At 39.0% G+C, this 26,625-nt stretch overlaps 1 protein-coding gene across 5 annotated transcripts in view; it reads right to left on the bottom strand.

Moving 5' to 3' along the window:
- Positions 1-26,625, bottom strand: part of DLGAP1 (DLG associated protein 1) — a 414,737-nt gene extending 388,112 nt beyond the window's left edge. For all 5 annotated transcript variants that reach the window (XM_039548527.1, XM_039548528.1, XM_039548526.1 and 2 more), the window contains exon 1: positions 26,294-26,625. The gene's annotated coding sequence lies outside the window, so the exon portion shown is untranslated. The remainder of the gene's footprint in view (positions 1-26,293) is intronic.

Here is a 26,625-nt window from a genome sequence, read left to right as displayed (position 1 = left end):
TAGTGCAGAAAACATCACTATAAACTTCACCTGTTGTTCTTATATGTTAGCATAGCCAAGTCCAAGACCCAGAATACTGGGACCAAGTGAAATTTATTCCTATGTTGCACTACAACGTTAAATTAAAACTGAATTACAATAAAGCAAATGAAACATAGCAAAGAATGAATGTTCATAATGGAAAAATATTTTGATAGCCAAGCACTGTAGATTGCAAAGGGAATACACTCAAGAGTTTAGAGAGGCAGCTCATTAATGCAGCAGAGAAATATTTGTTAAGGCTTGGTGTAGGTATAGATTCAAAGGCTTTTAGGGGCAAATCTCATGGCATTCATCCAAGCAAAACTCCAAGTGAAGTGAATGAGTGTTTTCCCTAAAGACTGCAACATTTGGCCCTTAGAAATGGAAATTAATCAACAATAAGCAGTTTGGATTAAGTGAATCCAACAGTAAATTAATTTACACGAATAGCAAAAAGAAAAATACCCTTTTGTTAGCTAATTAAACCTAATACACTCCTAAAATTCTACTATATTTCTACATTTACTTATAAATTATACATTTAATGTACGAATATCATAGTTTAGTTAGCTAGAAACCCAGACTAAGCTTATAGTAATAGCTACTGGCACAACCTAGTTAAACTGTTGGTATTTCACTGCAGATCCTGCAGTTCACAGTCTGTAAGTCAGGGGTAAAATGTTGCATAAAACATTTCTAACTTGGTGAGTTTAGAAATTTAATAGAATTCAGGCTTTAAAAACAGATGTTACAGAGACAAACCTTACATAGGGGTTTGAAACATCATACCTATGGACACCGAACTAAATTGGCTTAAATTGATCTCCTGAGTATGCTTTAAAATGAGATGGTTTCTCACATCACAGTCCCCAAAACAGATTCCACTGAAGAAGGAAGACTCCCACTGAGATCAAAGCAGACAAAAATTTAGCACATGTTTAATCCTAAAATTGAGGGTAGGATATATATGAAGCCTGTGTACTTTTATCACCAAAGTATGGTATCTATGGATAACTCATAATATTCAGAAGCTTGGTTTACATAAACAGAGATTTCTCTCACACTGATCTTTCTGTTGTTCTTCCCTCCCTTAGTCCATTCTACCTCCTCTGAAGCATTACCTTCCTCATTTCTCTCCATTACAACAATTCAAGCATGTTAGTATTTCATAAAATACTTCATCACAAACAGCTAGAAGATCAATTTTCTAATTTTAAACAACGATACGTGAGAGTATTCTCAAAAACCACAAAATGGTAATTCAGAAAGTAAAGAAAAACCTAGGAAACCACATGACAGTTCAGAAAAAGTTCTGTTATACATAAAAGGACATAAATTTCACTCTTAAGAAAGCTCTTGAGACTGAGAACTAACTCTGCAAAATCATTCATGTCTACTGTATTATAAGAAGCCTTCCTCAATTAGATTGGAAGAGGCCTCTAGGTTCACAAATATTTCTCCCTTGTTATCACACATAACCACATCATATAAGCTCTTAGATAAACTTAGCAAATTTAATATGACAACCAATCTTGGACTGTTGCTCTAAAACCTCCTGTAATTGAAAGTAATAATTTTTTTTCTGTTTTCCAGCCCATAACTATCCATGTGTGGGTCATCCTGTGTATATACCACCACCATCCTTTGACTCAAACAGTTGTTCCCTCTCTGGTGTTCAGTTCAGTTCAGTTTCCTGCACACATATAGAGAGCCATTTTGTGACCTTCCAGGCTTAAGAAGAAGCTGTACAATCAATATATTCTCATTCTTTTATGTGCCCTTTGCCAAATGTGAACCTTACTCTGCCAATGACTGACCAGATTTACACAGTTATTCAGATAAAATTTAATCAGTAAGGTTTTGCAGTAAAATGTATTTTTTGCCGCTTCCATGTCAAACAAAGCATTCTCACCATGTAAGTAAAACTTCGCTTCACAGACATGAGGACATATCAGGGGTCCTGGAAATTTCATCAGTACAAACAGAGAGGGTTGGAAGGGATCATAGGTCTTCAGAGGAGTGAAGATCATAGAATCATAGAATGGTTTGGGTTAGAAGTGACCTTCAAAGCGATCATGCAGTTCCAACCCTCCTGCTACGGAGGGGCACCTTCTGCTAGACCAGGTTGCTCAAAGCCCCATCCAATCTGACCTTCAACACTTTCAGGGATGGCGAACCCACAGCTTCTCCAGGGAACCTGCCCCAATACCTCACCATTCTCACAGGAAAGAATTTCTTTCTAATATCTAATCTAAACTCACCCCTTTTCAGTTTGAAGCCATTCCCTTGTCCTGCCAGGACATGCCCTTGTAAAAAGTCCCTCTGAATTTTTTTTAGGCCCCCAGTACTTCCAGTAGTGGAACACTGCTCTAAGGTCTCACCAGAGCATTCTGTTCTCCAGGCTGAACAACCTCAACTCTCTCAGCCTGTCCTCCTCCAGCCATCTGATTATCCGGGAAGACAATGATGACCAAGCCTAGAGGAAAGCTGCAGGGTCTGGTGATCTCTGGGAGAAGGACTGTTGGTAGACATGCAGAAATTTCCCTGGCAAGAAGGAAGAACCAAGTACACAAAGTAAAGCCTTGGGGTCAGACAAGAGGTGGCAGAAGGTTCATCTTTACAGGTGTCACTGGAGCTTGGCACATCTCCCTCATGCCTGTCCACTCAGGCATAAATCCTACCTTCCTCCTAGGGTATCCCCCTCCCTTCAGCAGCAGCTACTTGTCAGTCTGACTCATCCCAGCCTCAACCCCCAGTGCCTTCTGGGCTGCTGATCTGAGAGCAGGCAGCTCTGGGACAGATGACTTGGATGCATACGGGGCACACAGCCATGGCATTGGCCAGCCTTCTGAGCAGGCAGAGCAGCCCACTTCGCTTCTGCCAGCAGGCAGGCTTCCCAGGCACACACCGGGCTTGGTCTGCATCTACGGAGATCTCTGTCCTTGCATGTTCTGTGTTACAAGTGGCCTTCACCTACATTCGAACCATTATTATGAGCCTTCACAGTACTTTTGTACTCAGCTAGTTACCCAGATTTCTCTCTCAAACAGAGAGCTCCAAAATAAACAGAAATAATCTGAATAAGTCCTCAAGCACTAGCAGACTTGCACACTGATCTCTTGCACATTGTAAAGCTAAACTTCTTCCCATTTCTGCAGATCTAGTCCTCCTCTGAACTCTAGATATCTCCAAAACATTGATTCATTCCTTAGCATACTCCTACACTTTATGCTAGGGTTGACAATGAAATACTAAATCACTACAAATCTGAAGACCAACTCTGATGAATGCAAATTCCCCCTGTCCAGTACTGCTCCTTTCACCACAAAAGTCTCTCCCTTGCCCAATATTTTGTCCATCTCAGTTCTTTGATGTTCATGTTTCATAAGTTCTCATGTGGCACCGTGCTTTATTTAATCTCATATTGATATCTGCCACGTTTTCATGCATTAAACAGTCTTCACTGGTTTTTTTTTTTTTAAGGGTAGAGCTTGTTTAACAACATCTGCTTCTGCCAAGTCCATATAAAATTCCATGCAACTTTTTACTGACCTCCACATTTCTAATTTTTCTCTCTAGCAGTATTTTTATCTAGGTATTTACAAATGTTAAGTCAAAACAAAGGTCTTGCCACTGCACATAATATTTATGTGAAGGGGAAAATTATCAGCAACTATTCCATGCCTCCCATATCACTCCAATTGGTAGACATTGACATACATCCTGCAGTCACTAAGTGCCTGTTGCGCCTCACCTTTGCTCTCATAGTCAGCTCTATCACCCTTACTGACAGAAGAAATAATGTTAATGCACCTTTCAGTCTACACCTAAATGCCTATAACGAAATTGCTATTTAATCTTCCCTTGGCATATCTCATTCCTTGTTTTTTGCTGTTCCTTTGGCTGAAAAGCTGTTTGTTAAAACATCGCCTATTATATGTAACTAACCCCTGCTTTTAGCAGTTTCCATTTTATCTTTTAATGGATTTCTTTTTTGATTAGCCTAGAAGGAATGGAACAGAGAGGCTCCCTAATTCTAAATAATTTCTGGAGGATGATTTCATCCAGCTAAATAAGGAAACACTTCTTATTGTTTTTTTCCCTTGGCCACTAGTTTCAGATAGCTTCTTCCATGATGAAGGTAATGGTGTTCCCCTCCCTCTCAAAACATCCTCAGTTTCTTTGTTCAGCAACTTCCCTATGTGCTTTTCCCAGTTCTTTTAAATATCCTGTTTTGAAACTTAAGACCTGAAACATAATGCTAACACACTTTCACTCATGTTTCTATTTAAATCAAAATAAATGAGCTTGTGAACACTCAATTGAAAGGGATTTTTGCAACTTTATTTTAAAATAAAATTATTTTTCTAGTAATGACAACTTGCCAACTATAGAGCAAAGAATTTAAGGCTATCCCACTGATAACAGTATATGCTCCCCATTCTCCACCTCCAAATTTCTGTGAGCGAGTTTTATCTTTCTGCACAACACTATAGGAATCTCCATCCACACTGAATTCTGTCTCTGGAGTTTCCATGTACGTCTCTCTTCACAACCAGCATAGTTTCTTTTATCACTTCTCGCCAAAGATTTTGATCTAACAGCTCCTTTTACTTATGCTACTCTTTCTCGCAAGTCCATGGCATGACGAATTAATCATTTTAGGAGCTGCCAGTATGTTTAATGAAGATAATTCATTATTTCCACGGGCAAAAAAAAAATCTGACCTTGCAAAAGACTATAGATGTAATATCTAGCAGGATTTGTGTTATGGTTCAGTCAGTTAAAAGTACTTATTGACATGAACTCTAATAATAAAAGGAAATTAGAAGTGCACTTCAGCATCCCATAAGATGTTTATTCACGTTAAGCAAGGAGGGCACACTTGACTTCCCAGCTTCATTTATGCATGTTACATTGTTTCTCAGAATCTCTTTGGTACCTTCAAACTAAACACCCATCCAAGACCTTGAAGAGGTTTTGTGTAGTGCAGCAGTGTATCCCTAAACTATGAATATTTTTAAGGGCAACAGAATAAAATGCTAATTATTACTATTATGATACAGGTAAAACTGGTATATGGAAACTGCGTGCAAATACATCTCTTATTTAGAATTAGCCAGAGAGACAAAGTGGAGACCATACACCTTATAAATTGTCGTATCATTCCTTCCTCCCCTACAAAAGAAATTCTTGCTAAAGCAACACAGCTTTAAGGCTAATAATTTATCTTTTTCTACTTGTCTATGAACTTGCTATGAAAATATTCACAAAATATAGGGAATATCATATTACAGATCTGTAAAACAAGCAAATGAAAGGAAAAAAAACCCTAACACAAAAGTTCTACCTTCCTCCTCAAAGAGGCCATTAGCTTAAAACATAAGCATTAGGTTTTTTAATATTTTGAAGTTATTCAAACAGAGAAAATAAATAGAAGACGGTGAGAAATAAAAATAAGCAGAAAAGAGGAATCAGGAAATAAAAGTTAGGACATTCTGTTACTGTAGGTTATGCTTCAGACATACTTCCTTTCAAATTTTTTTTCCTTTAAGATACATTTGTAGGTAGAGATGTTAAAACAAAAATTTCACTGGGGCAAGGAAAATTGCAGTTTTCTTGCTTTACTTCCCTTAGCTCACCTATACATTCAATAAACTCATCAGTCATTACTGAAAAAAAACTTGTAGATCTGCATGATTAAATCCTTCAGTGAAGTTACTGTGGTCAGTCACAAACCACTTAAATATACTCAGAGTATAAAAGATAATATGAAATATCACACTTTAAGAAAAAAACTAACCCTGGAATGCTATTATAGCTATTTCACTCTTCGAAACAAATATTTGCTGTCTTAAAACCAAAACAAAACAAGTCTTGTTACACTGCTGCAAAGTAGTATAATAGCTCTCTCTACAACTGCAGCCACGAGATGTTGGTGTTACAACTTGTTAAACCATTTGCTGTCTTTTAATACACACTATTTTCCGCTTGTAACAATAACTAAGAATATTACCAGGAAAGTAAAATGCTACTGTAAGTAGCATAAGAATTGACATGACACTTCACTTTTGTTTTTTTAGGCCTCCTCAGAGGTCAACAACATTGAGATCAGGAACAATGCTAATTAATGAGATCAGACCTGCACATGACTTCATCTTGTTTAGCTTCTCAGAGGACAATAATAGGCTTCCCTGAGCCCACGCTATATCCAGTCTGATCACATATACGCATTTAAGTCCAAGTTTCTGCAGGATTCACTAAGATTTCAGGACTTCATTAACAAATTTCAAGTAAAATTTACCAGCTGTTCATATGAATCCTTCACATAGCTGTAATGTGGTGGTAAGAGATCAAAATAGCTGTCCCCAAATTCAAAATTACCTATGAGAAATTCAGAGTACCCTGGGAGTTCAATCTGCAATTCATTTTATGAAAATTTTTGTTCGTAATACCCATTCAGAGGCAGATGCAGAAAACTAAACTTTTGGCCCAAGCGGTGATGGTGGGGGGAACTTGCACAGTGTCATCTCTGTATTTTACTGATCAACAGGGTTTATTTTTGTTTTAAGTAAATATTGAAGTGGATTGTTCTTCAGACAACTTCTCAGGTCAATACATTTCGATGCATGTGTCTCTTAGTGCACGAAATCATAAGTGGTTATTACCCAAAAGGGAGTGGAGCTTTCTGGTACAGCAGCTCATAAAAACCTTTGGGGAGCAGTTTATGTAGCACAAACCTATATTGAGCCAAATTCTGCTACATTAGGGAGGAAGCCAAACTTTGCCAGCCTTCTAACAGTCTTTACAAGAGCACTGCAGGCTATTGCTTTACGGAGAATTTATGAAAAAATGTGTCCTTGAAGGAGACATCACCTGGTATTCATTAAGCAACACAGCTGTAATAGCATGAAACACAGAGGAAGAACCTTAGGGAAACTTTTCGGGAACCCTAATCAAACAAAAATTCTGTGGGGTTTTGTGTAACAGGAGATTGGCTCTTACTGAAGTGATACGGGGAAGTAAATTTGGTTTTACACCTCAAAGTCCTAGCACGCAAGGACGCCACTGATGACCTAGTTTTATATTAATCAAAGAACTACACAACTTTCCTTGTATCTATTACTTGTAGGACACCTAAGGGAAGAAAATGTTAATCAGATGATTGTCTTGCTGGCCTCCACGGAGAGCCCATGACCACAGTGAAAATTGTCATTTAGATATGTGAAAATATATGTACAATGGATTTTGTTTTGGTCAGCAAGATTTTTAGAAGGACAAAATATATTCTAAATACTAGCCTAAATAATCCAAGAAAGTAAGATTCAGGGACAGTCTGACATGAAAAAAATTAATCACCCATATTGGTTATTAAATAGATTGTTAAGTAAAACACAACTTGGTCTTTTGTCTGACTATATAAATGCAACCTATAACCTAATTCATTGGATTTGGGGATTTTTACTCACTTATAATTTCACAGGGTTGGGATACTAAAGGGCAAAACTGGTTTTCTATAAAAAGTCACCAATATCAATCAGTCTTTGGAGGTGGCACTGAAAATGACATGAACTTTAACCAAAAATAGAGAAAATTTACAGATAATCTGTAAAATATCAAAGAAGGCAGAATCTGGCCTCCATTCTTGCCCCCTCTCATGTATAGAAGGGAGATGAAAATCTTAAGTTCACTCTGAGCACCACCACAGAAACATATGGAGTTGGATGAAAACTCAGTTTAGTTTTAGGATCCAACATAATCCCGAAATATCCAAACAGAAGTCTGCAGATATTGAGACAGCATTTGTCTATCTGTATGCGGGTTTTGTAGCTTTTATTTATATACACATATGCAAATTCGCAGCATAAATTGAAGTTACAGGATTTGCATACTTCACTTTGTCCATGACAAAATTTCAGGTCATCTAATAAGGAGTGAATTTAAAGGGTCTCTAAAATCAGATAACAGGCATGGAGTTACTTATTGCACTTGCATTACGAGTGGCATACTATTGTCCTTATTTTGAAATCATTACTTATCTGTATATCTGTATGCATTCTGAGCCCAGGGCCGCTTTCCCAAATGAGCAGTGTATCTGAGATTAGCTCCCATCCTGACATTTCATCCACTAATTCACAAGATAAATCGAATTTCTCTTGCTAGCTCTGAGGAGAAGGCCTTTCAGGACTATGCCTCAGGAGTGTAAGAAACCTAAATTTTCATACTCAAAGTGAGAGAAAGGAGAGAACTAATGAGCTTCTGGCTACCAAATGCAATGGTCCCAACGCAGCACCCTCTGACCACAGTAGCCCACAATAAGAGAGATGCTACAGCTGGTGGGCTTTCACCCAGGGCAAAGCTTACAACACAGCTCCACGTTACCAAGTCTAAAAAGTCAACAGATACAAACCACATCAACAACACAAAAATGGTTTTCAACAGGTGAGTGCTTTATATAAGAACATACTGTCACATATTTGATAACATACATTTGTAGGAAAAAACCCCACTTTTTTCTTGGTGTGATTCTGCATGCAGTAGATATAAACCCCAAGCCATTATCCTTCTTGAAGCATTCCTGTAAAAAGGTCTACAGGAACAAATGTGAGACATAAGCACTTCAAATGGAAGAAAGTCAGAATCTGTGAATACAAAAATGCTGTTAGCAAGAAATATTCCTGCTTCTTTCTAAGCCCGTGAGAGACTTTTCTGTCTCACAGAAGATAGTAGCAGAGTTCTATAAACTATGAACACCTGCAACCTTGTAGAACTATGTTTATGGTACTGTAGAAAAATATTTTGACAATGGATGTTTTAGGATTTTCGCCAATCACCCCCAAGGGGTGGCTGATCCTTTGTCCAATTAGACTATGAAGAAAAAATCTATAAAAGAGTTTGTAAAATAATTAAATAAATCAATCTTGCTGCACAATTCCTGCCTGCTGGGTCTTTTCTCCTCCCTACGGCTGTGGGATACAGTACTAGGAATCCATTGCATTTCAACAAATCTCTGCAGTTTCCATATATATCATTTTTTTCTCAAGCCTTATCATTACACAGTTACTGTAATAAAACATTTTCCTACATTAGTTCCAAATGTATTTTTTCCATCTTATCATTTGCCTAAAAAGGATCTGAAAATAGGTCATAATTTCCATGCAGTTGCTTAACATGCAGGAATTTTCACCCAATATTTTTGCAAAATTCTTTTGTAACTATATGAAAGACACAGGAGTATTAAATATTCAACGTTTATTTTGATGTAAAATGATCAGAGTTAACTTATTTATGGTCCTTAACAAGATGTGATTATGAAAGAACAATAGTTTCAATGCCACAAAGGAACCACCAAATTATCACAAAGGCACTTGATTTGGGTCTGTTTGAAACCCATGTTAGGATCTGTCAAATTACATTAAATTTATATTAATTGGTGAAGCTTAAAATCCATTTATTCTCCGCAAGAGTGTAGTTTAATCCCCTATAAAATCAGTTGATAACCAAATAATACTGTTAAAATAAGAGATTATTAATGTAGCATTTTTAACATCAAGGAAAAGAAGCAATGCTGACTTCCTTCTGTTGCAATGTGCCACACCCACAGCTAATAAAAACAGACAGCCTTTGAGCTCTGTAGGAAACAAGATGCTGCAGTAAGACACTCAAATAAATGACACATCAAAAAGCTGCAATTAACTGGACAAGAACTGGTTCTTCTTTGGAACAGCTATTTCAATTGTATTAGGTACAGTTAATGGGTTGTCTGCCACAGGAGAAAAAGACCCATATCCTCTCCGGCACCACGGAACACACAAATCCAAGTAAAGCCTAAAGAAAAAGACATAATTTAATCTTTTCTCTGAGGGACAGCAACACTTCCTGAATTGTCAGCTGAGCAGGAGTATTCTTCCTGAAGCTATTGCTTCTATGATGCAGTACTAATGCAGAATAAAGGGATAAGCGTTAAAAATATCCATAAGCACAGTTTCCCACACACCACATACAAGGTTCCAGAGCTTTTCAGCTGAGAACATGGGAAATATTATCTTACAGATAGCACTAGTATTATCTCAAGACACTGAAATACACAGAGTGTTTGGTGTCACCATTACCAGAGTTATTTCAGTTGTGAATATGATTTGAGAGATATGGTGATACTGAAGATGAATAACATTTATATGGTGCTGATGGGAAAGAAAAGTGGGTTTAATATTAGCAATTGAATAAACTGTACTCTCTACCAAGAGGCCTCTAAAATGTGAGCAACATACATAATTTTTGTGCAAAGAATTCCAATGAAAAATAAAAGCTAAAATAATAATAATAAAAAATTTTGTTTGGGTGAAAACAATCTCATTACTCACCCTATACAAAGAAGATGATGTTAGATTACATTTGATTTCATTATACTAAGGAGCATAGATCTGATCAAATCAAGTTAACAAATGCTTCTGTTCAAATACTAACAATGACTAAAGGAGAACTTTAAATTCTTTAAAACCATTTAAAGCAGATTGCAAGTACATATTTATTACAACAAAACCACGGAAAATTAAGTAAATATTAAAAAAGACATCTTAAACAGGAAAAATGAGGAAATATATGAGGAGATGAAGCTACCAGCACAACCTTAAGGTATCACTGTTTTAAGAACACTAGAGTTTTAGCAGGAATTAAAACAAAAGGATTATCATTTGGCATCAGAAAACTAAAAACTGGAGGGTATTATATCAGCTGAAGACGAATGTATTCACCATATTCAAGTCCAGCATACATCACAGCAATTAGAAAGCAGTTGAGTTGTTTCCTTATCCTTTTAGGCACTACTGCAGTTTCTCCAATACAATTCCACAAAGAAACGGCAGTATTTAGTAACATTTATCCTCTCTCTTTTAAAGAGGGAATCCATTCATTGAACATTCTCTTGAATTACAAGTGCTTCCTGCCACAAGGGCAGTTTACTCCTAATAATGTGGAAATACCTGTGCAGTTTTCTGCTGGTATATCACGGAGTATACATTGTATGTGTCTAAAGCAAAATCTCCTCTGTTGTTGGGAATACTTAATGGGATGTAAAACAGAGCACATCAGTTGACTTCTAAGGTCACCTTCACCTTCCTAATAGTGCTTTTCCAAACAGCTATGTCATCTTTTCCCCAAACAATCCTAATTAATTGCTTTTGTGTTAGGATCTCAATTTCTCGGCTCACTGCCATAAGAAGTTTTTTATAAAAAGCGCTGGTAACCCCTATTAACAACAACTCTAAATTGCCCTTCCTGGTCAATTTTCTCCTGCTGCCACGTCTATCAAAGCAGTTTTCAGCTCCACCTCTGGATTCACGTTTCCTGTGAATAGTTAGCACCATCCACTGCTAAATTATAGACTTCGTAGACTGTGCTTGAAAGCAGCTCCCTATGAGCAGCAGAGAGACTCTGCACAGTCCTGAGTCATCCATGATATCCTACCAACAAGTTCCTGGTAAAACAATCTCCCCTATGAACAGGAAATCCACGTTAAATAGCAAGTGACTGCATCCCTTCAGTCCCAGCTACTGCCACAGACAGAGTGATCTTAGTTCTGATTTAATCACTTAACTAATTTTGTTCAAATAAGAAATGTGAAATAATCTGAGTTACAAAGGAACTGAAAATGCCTGAGTTGTTCACAGTTGTTAAATTTTTTTAGAAGGGCAGCTGAGATACATCTGAGCATATGAGTTTAAAAAAAGTTTTGTTGAAGTTAGATTCTTAAAAATATCACTGAAAGCTACTGCTGCCATTTTTAAAAATAGGGCAACAGGGTTATTCTGTCTTGAAAGCAATAAAACTCACAAAAAGGTGGCCTTAGAAATCTGCTGTTTCATCTCACCCAACAGGAGTACATGAGAGATTGAAATAAATCTCCTCTTTGTACCCCAGTCCCACAGAACATGCTCTGCCTGCAACAGTCACCAAACACACCCAAATCTGCAGGTGAGCAAGAGACTGTCATTGCTTATTGCTGTCCAGTGGGGCACAACTGCATGAATGCTAAAAATGAGATTAAAATGTACTGTTTCTAATACCTTCTATCCTCCATCCACGCGTTATGGAAACCATGACAGAGGTAGCATTCACCATCATGCAGAAAAAGGGCAGTGAGAAGCATGGTGCACACAGAATGAACATGAGTCAAGATGAGGAGACAAAATAGTCAGGCTAGGCGAGACAGATGAGACAGGGGCAGGGAGATACGCAGTCACTGAAGTGTATTTCATTCCAGAACTTGGAGTGGAGCCCAGGAAACCAAAGTCTCAAACCCTCCTCTGCTGTCAGCTAGTATTTACAAAAGCTAATTGCAAAGCTCTTCTCACAGATTTGCAGCTGGACACAGAAAGGGCAACAGTCCTCTACAGTAACTCATTCCTTCACTATTCCAAGAGTCAGAATACACTGCACTATACTTCTTAACTTCTTGGGATCTCTACATGATACTATTAAAAAAAAAGTAATTATGTGAAGTTTAATAAATACATTATTTAATATCATAAAAATTTTCAAATATTAAAATTGTTGGAAAAAATTTAATTCAGTGCAGAATGAATGAAACATTCAAATACTGTAATTGTTCCTATATACACTGCTGCAGATACACACATAACTGGAGTACGTCTCTGTTCATTTACAACCCTGGGTAATTAACACATGGCCCATAAAAACATGTATGCCAGCATCAATTAGGTTTCCTTTCTTCAACTGTGAAAGAAAGCTTCATTCTTGTTCTGTGACACATGCTTTCAGCCAAATGTAAAGGTTGCAATACAAAGACAATGGTCTTCTGATCTAGCCTGAATGGGAAACAATGCAAGGAGAAAAAAAACGGAGAGCTCAGTCAGATGTGCATCCAGACAGTCCCTGTCTGCTACTCCAGCACCCTGCTACGCAATGTGTAGCATCTCATCCAATCCTTTTTCCCCCATTCCCTCTTAATATGACTCATATACCAGGATGCCCACAGTCAGCAATGAGTTCCAGAACTGCTTTAGAAGCTGAAGACCATGAGGTTCACCAGGAAAGCACCATAAGCTCTCATCCCTTAGAGCTACATTGAATGCCACGGTCATCCTCAGGGAGATACATGACATTGACTCAGGGATTCTGAATATTAATTGCATGCATCTCTATAGAAACTATTACTGTAGGGAAATGTTTTTGAAACTCCAGAAGTCCCAAGATTTTCCACCACAGTTCTATGAAGTTGCTGTTGTTTCCTGATTTGGATTTATTCACAGTTAGTAATTAGGATTTTCCTCACGCATTACATTTCCTGAATAGTAAAGTTTCTCTCTGCAAGCTCCATCTAGTGAATGTCAAAGCGTAGAACCCTGATGAAATGTTAAACAAAGCAAGAGATAGGCATTGACCCACAAAGCAGACGTGTAGCACCATTTAACAGGCTTACAGGCAAAATGTATTTCTGAAATATTTCAGTGAGCATCTGCATAAAGCTGACTGTTGATGGGAACTAAAGCTGACAAAGGCATAACAACATAAAAATGCATCTGTGATCTTGCTCTGTATGTACTTAAAGTGACAGCCCATCAGGGTATAATTATCATATATTACTAATGGAATATTAATCAAACATTCATTACTCTAATTAGAAAAACTTGTCTTGAAAAGCAGCCTGACTTTTCACCTCTGGAACTGTAATTGACACACAAATGAATTTGACAGTCTTGACGACTACGAATCCTTAGTGGGAGAAATAATGTCTTTATCTTCCAACATTTAGCTTAACTGCCAGTTTCCATCCTCTGTATGTAAAATTCAAGTCAGCTTAGATGATCTCATACACTACTGCAACCTCTGTTAAGCACTACACATATTTATAACATGAGACAGAGATAAAACCTAGGCTATGCGCAGGTTTACCAAGTGGGGATTAAGCTTTTCTTTGAAAGAAACCTGGAATATCTGTCTACAATGTAAAAGGTCAAGCCTGAAGTGAGATTTCAGTTATCCATGCACATTCACACTTTTGAACCTGTATAGACTTTTTTGTCCCTTCAAAAGTGTCATTTTTGTGCACATACAACATCTAAACCCCCACAAATATTAACCCCATAAAAAGGAGACCAAGTAGCAGTATAAAGTCTGTCTTTCAAATGATTGATGTGGAAAAGCAAAGCATTTAGGAGATAACATTCTGAAGTGCCAATATCCCAGCAGGTCTCAAATTTAAAAAAAAAAAGAGATGTGATCTTTGTGCTCATGTATTGACACAATCCAATGCCTGCTTAAGGAAATGACACACATTACTTTCACAGCGTGAGCCACAGACTTCAGTGAGTAGCAGATCAGGCTCCTATGGATTATTCCAGCTATGCTCAATCATTAGACACTTTTAACAACAAAAATTATATGTGTATACATTAGAGGCTTTATCAGGCTATGCTGGATTACGAACAGGCTTCTTTTTCTTTACCTTGCTGAAGACATTGAAATCTGGAACTGTTTTAAGTCTGCTTTTTTATTTCAAAGGGTGTTCTGATTTTGCCCAATCTAAGATCATAGAATATCTCAAGTTGGAAGGGACCAACAAGGATCATCAAGACAAACTCCCTGCAGGACTACGCAAAACTAAACCATATGACTAAGAGCTTTGTCCAGAAGCTCCTTGAACTCTGACAGGCACAAAAGATACCACTCTACCAGAAAAAAGCTTGTAATAATTGACCTTACAGGACCGTTGGAAAGGTTAATATAAATTGAAATTCAGATTGTTGACAAAATACAATGGAGAATTAATTATAATTTAGAACTACAAGCATACTTTAATCTGTTTTGACTTAATCTACGAGGTAAGTATTTAGGGAATATCCAGAATGTTACAACTTGTTTAGGACTGTAATTTTTTTTCAATGTTACTGTTCCAAATTACTGTGCTATTTTCACTTGTATTACCACACATGGTCTGAAAGTAGGAAAGGTCTGTTTATCATATCTGAAACAGGAAATGCATTTGGAACTGATGTTACAAATAAAAGTGTAACTATTTGTGAATCTAAAAGCATAATTTAAAATTGGTTAATCTTTGTCCTTGATTATACATCTCCATTAATTAATTAATTCAAATTACTTGTTCACTTGCAACAAAGTTGGCAAGGAAGACTCTGAAATGATCTGTACCACTTCAGTTTGATGTGATTTTCTGTTATGTGAAACAATTTTCCTATAAACTCATTTCTTCTTGCTAAACTCAGACACACTACTACCAAATAAATAATGGCAATGTTGTTACTGCAACAGGGATGGCAATATTGTATTGGTCACCAAGGAGGAGACAGTGAACACATCTCATGTATTACTGTGTCCTGACCTCCACAAATGATTTGCCAGTTGTGATACACATTAAGACTTTTCATACACACATTCTGCTCTTGCTTTACCCATGGACTGTTCTGAGGCTTCATGTTCTATGAGCTAAACCTTAAGGTCCTAAAATTCAAATTCGTTCTTTAATTGGCTAAGGAAACTATTCTAAGTGACGACCTTGAGGTTTTTGTTGGTTTGTTTTGGGTTTGTTTGTTTGTCTTTTCTTCCCTCCAGTTCCCGTATGTTCCACTATCCAGATGATTAATTTCTACTCCTCTCTTCCTCAAAAAAAACCCCAAAACCCAAACAGTCCAGAGTGAGGCAAATTTTAAAAGTCTCCAAATACTAGATGCCGGGAAAAAAAAAATTACATAACAAAACCAGGTTTTCATTTGGCTTTATGTTACTCACATTTCCCCCTACTTGAATCTAGCATTAAGTCAAATCCATTCCTGCTTTCATCCCACTTACCTCCCTGTAAACACACCAGTCACAAACCTACTTTTCTGCATTTTGCATCTACTGAAATAAACTCTTTTGCAGATATATTTCTGCTTTCTGTTGATGCTCTCCAGTTGGTGCATAAAGAGGAACAAGATCTGGTCTATTTAGATAAAATATACAGTTTCAAGAGTGTTTTTTCCAATGTTTTTTGTTCAGTATAACTTTTGTTTAATTTCACCTTTATTTATTAGCACAGGCAGAATTAGTTAAAAGGAGTTAGATAAAGCATGACTAATTTCATCCTACTTTCAAAAAGCATTTGACCTAGGAATAAATACAAAAATATTAATCCTACTTTTTAAAATATGTCCATGCAAACTCTAAGAAAATGCTTAACAGAATAACCATTAATACTACATTTGCCACACCTAATTTTCCAGCACACACACAAACTTGGCTCTAGAGAGACTCCACTGAATTAATTTACTTACTTTAGGTGGTATATTGTAATGATAATAATGGAATCTATTTAAAAAGGACTACATGATTAGGCTCCATGAAATTGTGGGCAACAATCCATGACTAATCTGCAAATTCAAAGGGGGAAGCAAAATGAATTTTTTTTCATTATTTATCTATTTTAAAAAGATAAGATGTGCAGCACACATACTGATCATTGTATTTAAACATTTTCTTTCTAATACTGTGGCTTAACATTTTCCAACACAAAACACACAGCAGGCAGCTTAGCTTAATAAAAATCATATTACAGATGAAAACTGGAAAGTGACTGAGTATTTGGGTTACACACAGGTTTAGTATCAGCTGTTGGGAGGACCCAGTTTGGCTCCAGCATGATTTGTCACTGAAATTCAATTGGCTCAAGAACTGTTCTTATCCTCTTGATTGCTAAATTAAACATTTTCTGATGATTGTTTAAATAGTATGTCCTGAAAAATTTACTTTTTCCCCCCCCTTCCAAAATACATTTAAATAAAATAAACGTAAAATTTTTAAGAATCTCAGTATTACAAAAAGCATGCATTCAACTTTGAGTAATAAGTTACTACATGAATGTAAAGCAATTTGTTTGCATCCACTAAAATAGAATGAATCATATCCATGACACCAAATCGTAGTAATAAATTACTGAGCTCTGCTAGCAGTGGGAAAAGCATTATCATATTAGATTTTGCAATTCAGATCTATTATAGGCATCTTGTATTTATTTATTCAGCCATATAACACAGTATACTAAATAACATACTGGCTACATACGCTCTGTAGAAGGCACATGTCTGCCTGTATCAATACTACTTCCTTTACCAAGAATAAGAGGTGTTTACTGTTATCAAAAATATGAGTGCAGTGTAACTGTGCCGCTGGTGCCCCCAAAATTCTGGCCAGTCACCGTAACTAAGCAGAAAAGATGTTTAATAATACACCCACTGTGTATCACTGAGTGATTATTCCTGAGAATTAGACTTGTGAGAGTTGGGTCTGCCCTGTGTGCAGCCAAGCGAGCATCACTGTAGGTCTGACCTAGACTTTGTGAGTCTGCTACTGACTTAAGCTACCAGGTCTATAAACTCATGTTCTCCAGGCCACCTGATGACAATAGCTAAAGTGGCCTCTTCAGCCCTGAGATGTGTGAGGAGTGCACTTGCTGCCTTCAACACCTTCCAGAAAAGAATTCACCTTTCCTCCTTGAAGTTCTCATTGCTTCCACCAGAAAGACAACCAAAATCCTTTAAAGTGTCCCATGTGCCTGAACAGCTAAGCTCCGCTTCTCTTCAGCCTTCCCTACAAAACCAAAGAGCAGGAAGAGAGCAACATCAAGAATAAGGTAGTTTAAAGGGAACACACTCACTTTTGTTCTCCCTGTGGCTGACAAAAAACAAAAAAATCAAAAAATAACCCTGACTTAAACCTAAATTCAAAGCATGTGTGAGCCTGAAGAGGTGCTCCACATCTGTCAAGCATATGGATAATATGGGCAGTAGCTGCCATGAGCTGGATATGGAAGGAAAGAGGAGTTCAGAGCAGTTTATGGTTACACTACATGTTGAGGCAAAATTGTCAGACGAAACTGAAATAATTTATGTTCTACAATAACACAAGCCTCTCATCTACTCACAATACCAGAGTCACCATGATGTTTGTATTTTAATACAAAGCAGTAAAAAAACCCAAAACAGACTCAAATGCTCAAAACCAGGACACTGCCTCATTCAGCAACTGTTCAAACCAATGTATAAATCAGCTGCAAGGACTCTGTATGCTAACGAAGCCAGAAAGACTAAACTAGATCTGGCAAACTCATCAATTAATTAATTAATTAAACCACAAATAATTAATGATCCCAGTTCTGTATATAAACAAACAAACAAGAATGACAGTTGAAACAAGGAAAAAAAATCCACGTTCAATTTATTCATCAGTATCTCTTAATTTGCAATAAAATAAAATACTGAGGTTTTCTGCAATAGCCTCAGGTTCAAGCATTTTTTCTTTCATCAGGGACACATTGCACAGAGATCACTGGGAACTGTGCACAGACCACTGGCAGCATTTGTCCTGAATTATGTACGATTTAAAACACGAAAATAAACTTTAGCGTCACACCATTACAGAATAATAATATTGAAGCTTTTAAACAAATAAAATTTACATTTGTAGGCTTTCCTATTTCCTATATATTAGTTTCTCTATTCTTAGAGAGACTGTAAGTCCTTGGGAAAATGAACCAGTTATTTTTGGTCCTACAGCAGATCAAAGCAAACTACAGACAAAGTTAAATAGCAAAAAGCAAGTTAAGAGTTTCTACAAATGTGCAAAGTATGCTAGAAAAATTGATTATTGGAAAATTTTCTTCTCATTGTATGCAAAATTTCTTTTTAGTTCCAAAAGAAACTGAAATGGGCACTGAGATAGATCTTCATCTTTCTCTCACCATGCTTTGTTGTGTGTTGTCATAGAGGGATCAGAAATTTAGAATAAAGAAAGACAATATAATTAATTTCTCCTGGGTCCTGTAGAAATGTTGTGATCCTTGAGTAATCTCTTAGCAAATATTTCTGTGTTCAGAAGGGCTCTACAAGTGTAACACACACAAGTGTTGCTACTGCATTTCAGCATTTTTTCAGATTCAAAAAAACCCCTCCAATATGTGCCTGACCAACTGGTGCTCAACATTTAACATCTCATACAGGGCAGGCAGCGTGCTCCTGCAGTTCATGTTCAAAATGCCCATCAGCACAAAGAGCAAAGGATCAGGTCAAGAACTTTAGTATACTCTCATATTTTGCCTTGATTCTGTCAAAAACGTCCTCTGGAAAGTAATTTGACATAACACATTAATTATTTTGCAGCATGCTGCACTGATTTTTGAAGTACCTCATACACTACCTGCTTTGTAAATGGCCAAAGTACTTGAGAATACTGCAGAACATCCTTGTATTTAGCTTTTGTTCATATATAATTCTGGTGTACAACTGTCCTTGAAAAACACAGCATGAAGATTCCCAGTAGGGACATTTATATCATGCTACAGAGATGTAGAACACCATACAAGTAATTGTGGAAGTCAGCCCCCACACCATCACAGTATGATAAGAAACACCACACAGATTTTCTGCATACAAAAACACTCCAACTACCATTTCTTTCCAAGGTGAAGTGAATGCTCATCAAGTACCATGCCACTGCAATTCTGTAAAGGACATTACATGGATATTGAAACAGCTCTACACACAATGTTGTATTTGAAGTATTTGTCATGGACCAAAAAAAACCCCCAAAAAACAAAACAAAGAGGAAGATGCAACCATAATTTTTACATGAATAAGTTTCTAATATTTCAGAAATTGAAAAAAAAATTTTCTGAGCTAACAGAACAGCCAGCTGGTTTGAATACCATTCAGTAGTCTCTCCTGACTGCAGTATCAGTAGCTTGTTTCTTTTGTTTCTTTGTTGTTTTTGTTGTTCTTGTTTTTGTTAACAAAAGAAACCTTCATTGGTTCTTCTTCCAAGGAAGAGTGAGATCCAAATGTGTGAGAAAAAGGTTTCATCTCCAGTTTATAATTCCACCTAAGTTTATTTTATCATATAAATATCCATATCACAATTTTTAAGAAATCCATCTTTTTCACTAAAAGTTACAGTGCTTCCTGAACAGATATTGCCCCTCTTCTTCTAGAGTATTTAATTTCATACAGTGATATGCATATGATGCTTTTCAAAATACCACTAATCTAGTAATCACTAGCCTTATTTTGCTGCTGTTATTAAAGGACAGATGCCATCTAGATATTTGAGATATTTTCCTAAGAAAATAATTTTAATCATCTTCTCAAATATTATCTTTTAAGGTTGTATCATTCTTCCATGAATGAAATAACAGAATTACCATTCATTTTTTAATTTAAATTTTTTTGACATGACTATGTTTGCAATACTTAATTTATACAAAATAATGATAAATTCTCCTAATTATACCTTTCATTCCTTCCTGTGGTGATTTTTTTCCCTTTTAATTCTACTTTGCTATCCCATTGCCACTAAAAAGCTCCATTGGGCTATTCATCAACATTATTTACAAAATTGTATATAAATTTGGCAGTAAACACTTCTCTTCAAGTAAAGATCTGTTAGAAGGAAAAGCGAGGTGAATCACAGAACCGTGGAATAGTTTGGGTTGGAAGGGACCTTGAAGATCATTAATTCCAATCCCCATCTTGGGAATGGACATCTTCCACTAGATCAGGTTGCTCAGATCCAATCCCATGGTATGTTCTTAGAAAATGGGATCTGATAACAGAATTTAGTGATGTTCTAAAATACAGTCACACACAAAAAAAATAGAAAAAAGAGAAGCAAAACCCTACAACATTTTGGAGGTAAACCAGATACAACAACAGTTGACACCTTTGAAGGACCAAACCACGCTCTGAGCATTTTGCCCAACAAACAGATAGCCAAAAGATACAGACTGATGAGAACAAGGGATCTCTGAAGTCCTTGTGAAACATTTGCACCAATGCAGTTCCACCACTACAGGACCAGAAGCTGCATTCCTCTATGACACATGAAATGAAGGTCTCCCTATGTGAATGGTATGCTGCAAAGAGTCCAAAATTCTTTCAGCTGCAGGATAGAAAGGAGATAGAGATTCTCACAGACTTTGGACATCTGTGAGACACCTTGAATCCATGGAGCACACGACCCTCAATACTTCTGGCTGGACAAAGGCAACTTCACTCTTCCTGTTGACCAGCTAAAAATGAAAAGATACTGTTGAGACCACTACCACAAAGCAGACACATGGATTTCATTTCCACCCTTCTTTAATTTTTTTATTCCTTTTTCTTTTTTTCCCCCCTGATGACAAGACGAAAGAAACACACAGGGCAGTAGTGAGACATTAATTCTCAAAGTTGACTTTCAATGCTGGGTGCACACTGCTAAAACTGAAGTTATTATGACACAGGTAGGTGAGACTGCTAATCATTGTATCTTACAGTTATTGACCTCCAGTCAGAGACATCATCCTGTTCCATCTGCAAAACTAAACAGACACACAGGAAGAAAGTGTGCTCAAGCTCAGAATTAGCAACTGAAGTCACACTTGGGAAGCTGGCTGAAAAAAACCACTCCCTTCATTTGAAAAAGTAACTCAGCTACCATCCTATCATCACGTGCCGTGAAATACCTTCAGAGAGGATGTACACCCAGAACAACTAATAGGCTTTCAAGCACAGTTCTTGGACAAAATTTTTGGGGATCCTCACCCCCTTATCTCCCTTTTCCACAACAGAAAAAAACCTCAAGAAATCCTTGACTGGATCCAGCAGAGTCACCACATCAGGATATTAAGATGCCAAAACCTGTAAGATGTTGCAAGTCAACTCAAGCTACTGCAACCTACATTCAAAATTAACCCACAAGGCTTAAAAAGCACCTTCTAGGTGTAAGACACCATTCATAACTATTGAGATCTTTGGTTACGAGCTGATGCCACATACTTTTGTCACCTGAACCACAGCAACTGAGGTAGAAAGCCTGGATCCAGGCATCTAGAATTATACGTATCCTTCACACAGATAGAAGTTCATTTCTCAAATTCCTAGTTTCCTTACCATGAGAAATCAGAAGATGAAGAACCTCCTCAGTTAAAGGTGATGCTAAATTTTCAAAAAGAGGGAAACAATTGGAATGAGCGACATCCACTGAAATGCCACCAATACAGGGACAGGGCATCAGGCAGCAAGGGTTCAGAAGTTTCTCATATACAAAGGCTAAAGAAAAAGCTTCACAGGCAACTATTTAAAAATGGCTTTCATCTAGCCAGAAGACACCGGAGAGATGCATAAAATCAAGTTTACTTGGAAGGCCAGATTATGAATGCTCTAGCTGCTATCATTATGGTCTCTTGAGCAGATTTTCAAATGGCACAGGCAATTCTTTAAGAAACATAGAGATACAGAAAAGTAGAAATACACGGTGGGATTTCAAAGCACCAAAATGTGTTTCTACAGACAATCTGCCAACTAGACAAGTTAAGAAGGCCAAAGTCAGCATCAGCACCTGTCTTCCAATTAGAGAGCCACAAATGACATATTGCTCAGTGACAAATGATGACTGCTGTCTCATATTAAGATGGTTGCTTTAGCAGATGTTTTCAAATTATCCCAAGATATGTCACAGGGAAAGGCAAAAAAGCTGGAAATATGCCCAGAGAGACCTGGTGCACCAGCAGCCTAAGGGAGCCATTTAAAAAGCCATTTGGTATTCTCTCATGAGATTGTACCTAAAAAACTGAGTACGGAAATGAAAATGGAAATAGAAAATATGTTATATTCCTTGGTGAAAGTTTTAAGCATCTGACTACAGGATCATCTAGAATAAAATGTGTTCACTTCATCTCAGCTTTGACAGAGAGACACAGTCTAGGCAGACAATTTTTCAAAGAAGAGAAAGGGAAAAAAAATCCCAGTGATTCCCCCAGAAAGAGTTGTTCCATATTGCTGCTCTGTGATGACAGGGCAAAAGAAACTCTCTTTACGCTGAATATCTCCAAACAGGAACCCTAGTATCACATCTCACATGCTGGCTGAAAAAAACCGAAATTCAGCCCTGCTCCCAGGTGAGAAGTAGACTGCTTTTACTGCTATGAAATATCTGAAACTCCAAAACCAGCACAGACAAATAAAAAAGGAGATGAACACACTTTCCTCTGAAGACGACTAATGAGTAAGGTTGTCTCAGCTATTACACACAGTTATAGACAAAACAGGTCTTCAAAACAAAAATCTGATGGGGAAAACAAGCTATTTCCCAAAATCCCACAATAAAATCATACAGGTATAGAAACCCTTAAATACAATGCAGGCAGAAGGGAGGATTAGAGCAGGGAGAAACACAGAAGCTGTGCTCATCCAGAGTAGAATCGTTCTCACTCTGGAGGCATGAGGCAACAGTAAAAGCACACCCCAGGAGACAAAATAACCACAAAGGGGAAGGTGCCAATGAATGCTGCTACAAGTTAAGGAATGGGTAGGCGTCTAGTCTTGACCTATGGTGAGGGAGCAAATCCTCTCTCTCTCTCTCTCAATCTCTCAATCTCTCTCTCGTTACCATGGAGATCCACTTTTCAGGTTCCTTTGGATGAGCTTTATGCAAAAGTGCAAAATTTGGCATAAGAGGGGGGAACAAGTATTAATTACGTGCCCGTGACAAAAATAGCTTTCTTAAATCTTGAGAGATAATACAACAGAGACAGTAAAAATTAAGTTTGGTTACAGAGATTAAGGGCTGAATAAACTATCTCACTTTAAAGTGCCTTGAACTCTCATCTACTTAAAACGGCAATGCCAGTCTCAGGGCATTGCATTTGTCAATTACAATTTGGGTGAAAATTTAAGCTACTGTATGGTATGAGATCAGGGTGAAAATGACAATGAAAAAAATCCAGGGACTCTTCCTCCTGTATTATTCTTCCTTGGTATGGGATTACCTTCATTTATTACACTATCTCATGAATTATTTATGAAGTTCTTTTTGTATTTCCAGGTGGAAACATCACTTGCCAGAGCTGCACTGAGATGCACCACCTTTACAGAAAGAACATTGCAAGGCTTAACACAAACAGATTACATTGATATGCCTCCAAGAGTTAATCCCACAAGAGACAGACCAGAATGAGCCTTGAATTAAACTATATAGAGTTCTGGTGAAGTAAAAGAAAACTTTAAATCAGAAGGATATATATACATGTAGATATACATATAATGAAACACTACTGCACCCTTTAAAGTACTTGATAAAGTCTGTAATAAACAGCATATGTTGCTCCCATATGTTTAAATACTAATTTAAATAGTTGCCTAATTTGAATACATAATTTAGTTACCTAATTTATATAGGTATCTGAAATATGAAGTACCAGACAGACAAGTAAACTGTAACAGAAGAAAACAGGGAACTGTGTTGCTTCCATTAACTATTCCTACTTTTCATATAATCATTATCAGCAGCAATTTGATCTCCAAATATATATGCTATTTATCTTTGAATATGCACCCTTTAGACTTTTGGATCTCTTGGATCACTGGAACAGCTCAAACTCACAATGTCTTTTAAGGGAGGGGAAATACCTTAAGCATCTACACTGGACCCACAAGGAGTAGAAATTAGTGTTGCCTTTTTAAAGGTGCATTAACATTGAAATACAATCCAATCCAACAAGCTGAGCATACACCATGCCTGCAAGCACACCTACCTTTCACTTGTAAGGCTATAAGTTAAACAACTACTTGCCTTTTTTTTTAATAACCAACTTCATATGCTGTCCACTACAGTTCTCACGGGTTTTGCTTCTCTTACAAGTCTTTTTTTTTTTTTTTTTTTTTTTTTTTAAGGCTTTCTGTCTTTAACAGCATATTTAGGTACCATTGACAGGTGTAGAAAACAACATGAATGAGATGTGATTTTCCAAAAATCAATCATGTGTGAAACCAAAGCGCTAAAATATTACTCCATCTTTTTTTCTCCGAGATCAAATAAAACTATCAGCCTCTTTCAGAAACAAGCACGGTGTAGCCGTTTCCTTGCCGGCATCCTGAGCCGGGTTTAGTAACAGCAACAAGAAGGGGGAAAAAAACCCCGTAATTACATAACGGACCTCGCTAAATGCCTCGCTTCCCGGCGGAAGGGAGCAGGAACGGGGGGATGGCGGCAGCCCGGGCCACTCCGTTCCAGCACCGCAGGGCGGGGAGTGGCGGTGCCGGTCCCGCAGCCCGGGAAGCGATGGGTGCCGGCACGGCGGAGGGAGGCCTGCCCTTCCCGGGGGGCGCTTTAACCTCCGCCCCGGGGGCTGCCCAGGCGACCAGGGGAGCTCTTCGCCGCTAAACGCCCACACTGGAGCCGCGCTGGAGCCGGGGCCGGCCCGCGGAGGGGGCGCGCCTGCCCGGGGCGCGCTGCCCCGCCCGACCGCCCCCTCCCCGCGGCGGGGGAACTCCGCTGCCCGAGCGGCCCGGGAGGGCAGGCTCCTCAACACCGCCTCCCTCCTGTCCCCTGCCGGCTTGAACCGCTCTCCCAGGAACCCGCGCCCCTGGGGTTGGAAGTCTGATCGGGGTCCGTGCGAGCCCCCGCGGGACGCGGTCCCCTCGGCAGGGCTGCGCCGGACCTCTCGGTTTCACAGGATACCGCACCACGGGGGCTTCGTCGAGGGGCGAGGCAAACATCCACCCCGCTGTCCTTGTCCTGGCGGGACAAACTCGGCCCGAACAAGTGCCGACAACTATAACGGAGCCCGCGCGGGGCTGCGGGGCCCGGCGGGGCAGGACCCGGCGCGGCCGATGCCCCTCGCCGCTCGCCCGCAGGCTCCCCGGGGAGGGGGGCGCTTCCCCGGGCAAGAGAGGATGGCAGTCCACGGCGGCTGGCAGAGCCCCCGCGGATGAGGGGATAGAGCCCCGCAACGCAAGGCCAGCTAGGAATTACTCATTTGAATGATGCAGCAAACGGGGAGGGAGGACACGACGCGGGGACGACGACTAGCCCTCCCGTTGCCACTCTCTCCAGCCCCGATTAATAAATAATGCCCAGGTTCCCTGCCAGAGGAAGCGCTCTCGTCTTCCGCGCAGACAGCAATTAATAGCCAGCCTCCTCCAGCGAAACCCTGGCTAAGCGCTCCCGCACGCTCGCAGCTGCGGTGCCAAGTACGAGCAGCACAATAGCGGGGAACCTCTCTACCTCGCAGCCCACGGAAAGAGGAGAGGGGGCTGGGGAAGCCAAACCTCTCGCGGCAAAACCCGACCCCGAGCCGCGGAGAGTCGGGGACCGGCAGCCGCCGGCGCGGCGGGAGGGCAGGCAAGCCAGGCAGGCTGCCCGGCGAGCCGAGGGCGTACCGCGCAGCACGCCGCTAACACCATCACCCCTCGGTATCGTCAGCAAATAGCACGCCCGCATTTACCTTTTCCTGCCCGCTGTCCGTCAGTCAGGCGTTTGAGGGAGAGAAGGAGAAAGGGAAGGAAGGGAGAAGAAAGAGACAGGGAAATACAGAGAGCGAGAGGCGGCTGCTAATCCCCGTGTAGAAAGACTTCCAGCAGCAGCAGCAGAAGCAGCAGCATGCGTGTGTGCGTGCCCGGAGTGAAAGCACAGCCCTCCTGGCGATGCACCGGCGCTGGCACTCAAGTGCTGTCATGTGCGCGTCTCGGTGTGTGTACCCATGGCAAAAAAGAAAAAAAAGAAAAAAAGGAAAAAAAAAGAAAAAGATAGACGGGGGGAGACTCGTCAGTCACACGC

Source organism: Corvus cornix, chromosome 2 (genome assembly GCF_000738735.6).
Source record: "Corvus cornix cornix isolate S_Up_H32 chromosome 2, ASM73873v5, whole genome shotgun sequence".
Taxonomy (NCBI): Eukaryota; Metazoa; Chordata; class Aves; order Passeriformes; family Corvidae; genus Corvus; species Corvus cornix.
Note: the sequence above shows the minus strand (reverse complement) of the source record. Positions and strands in the feature narration are given on the sequence as shown.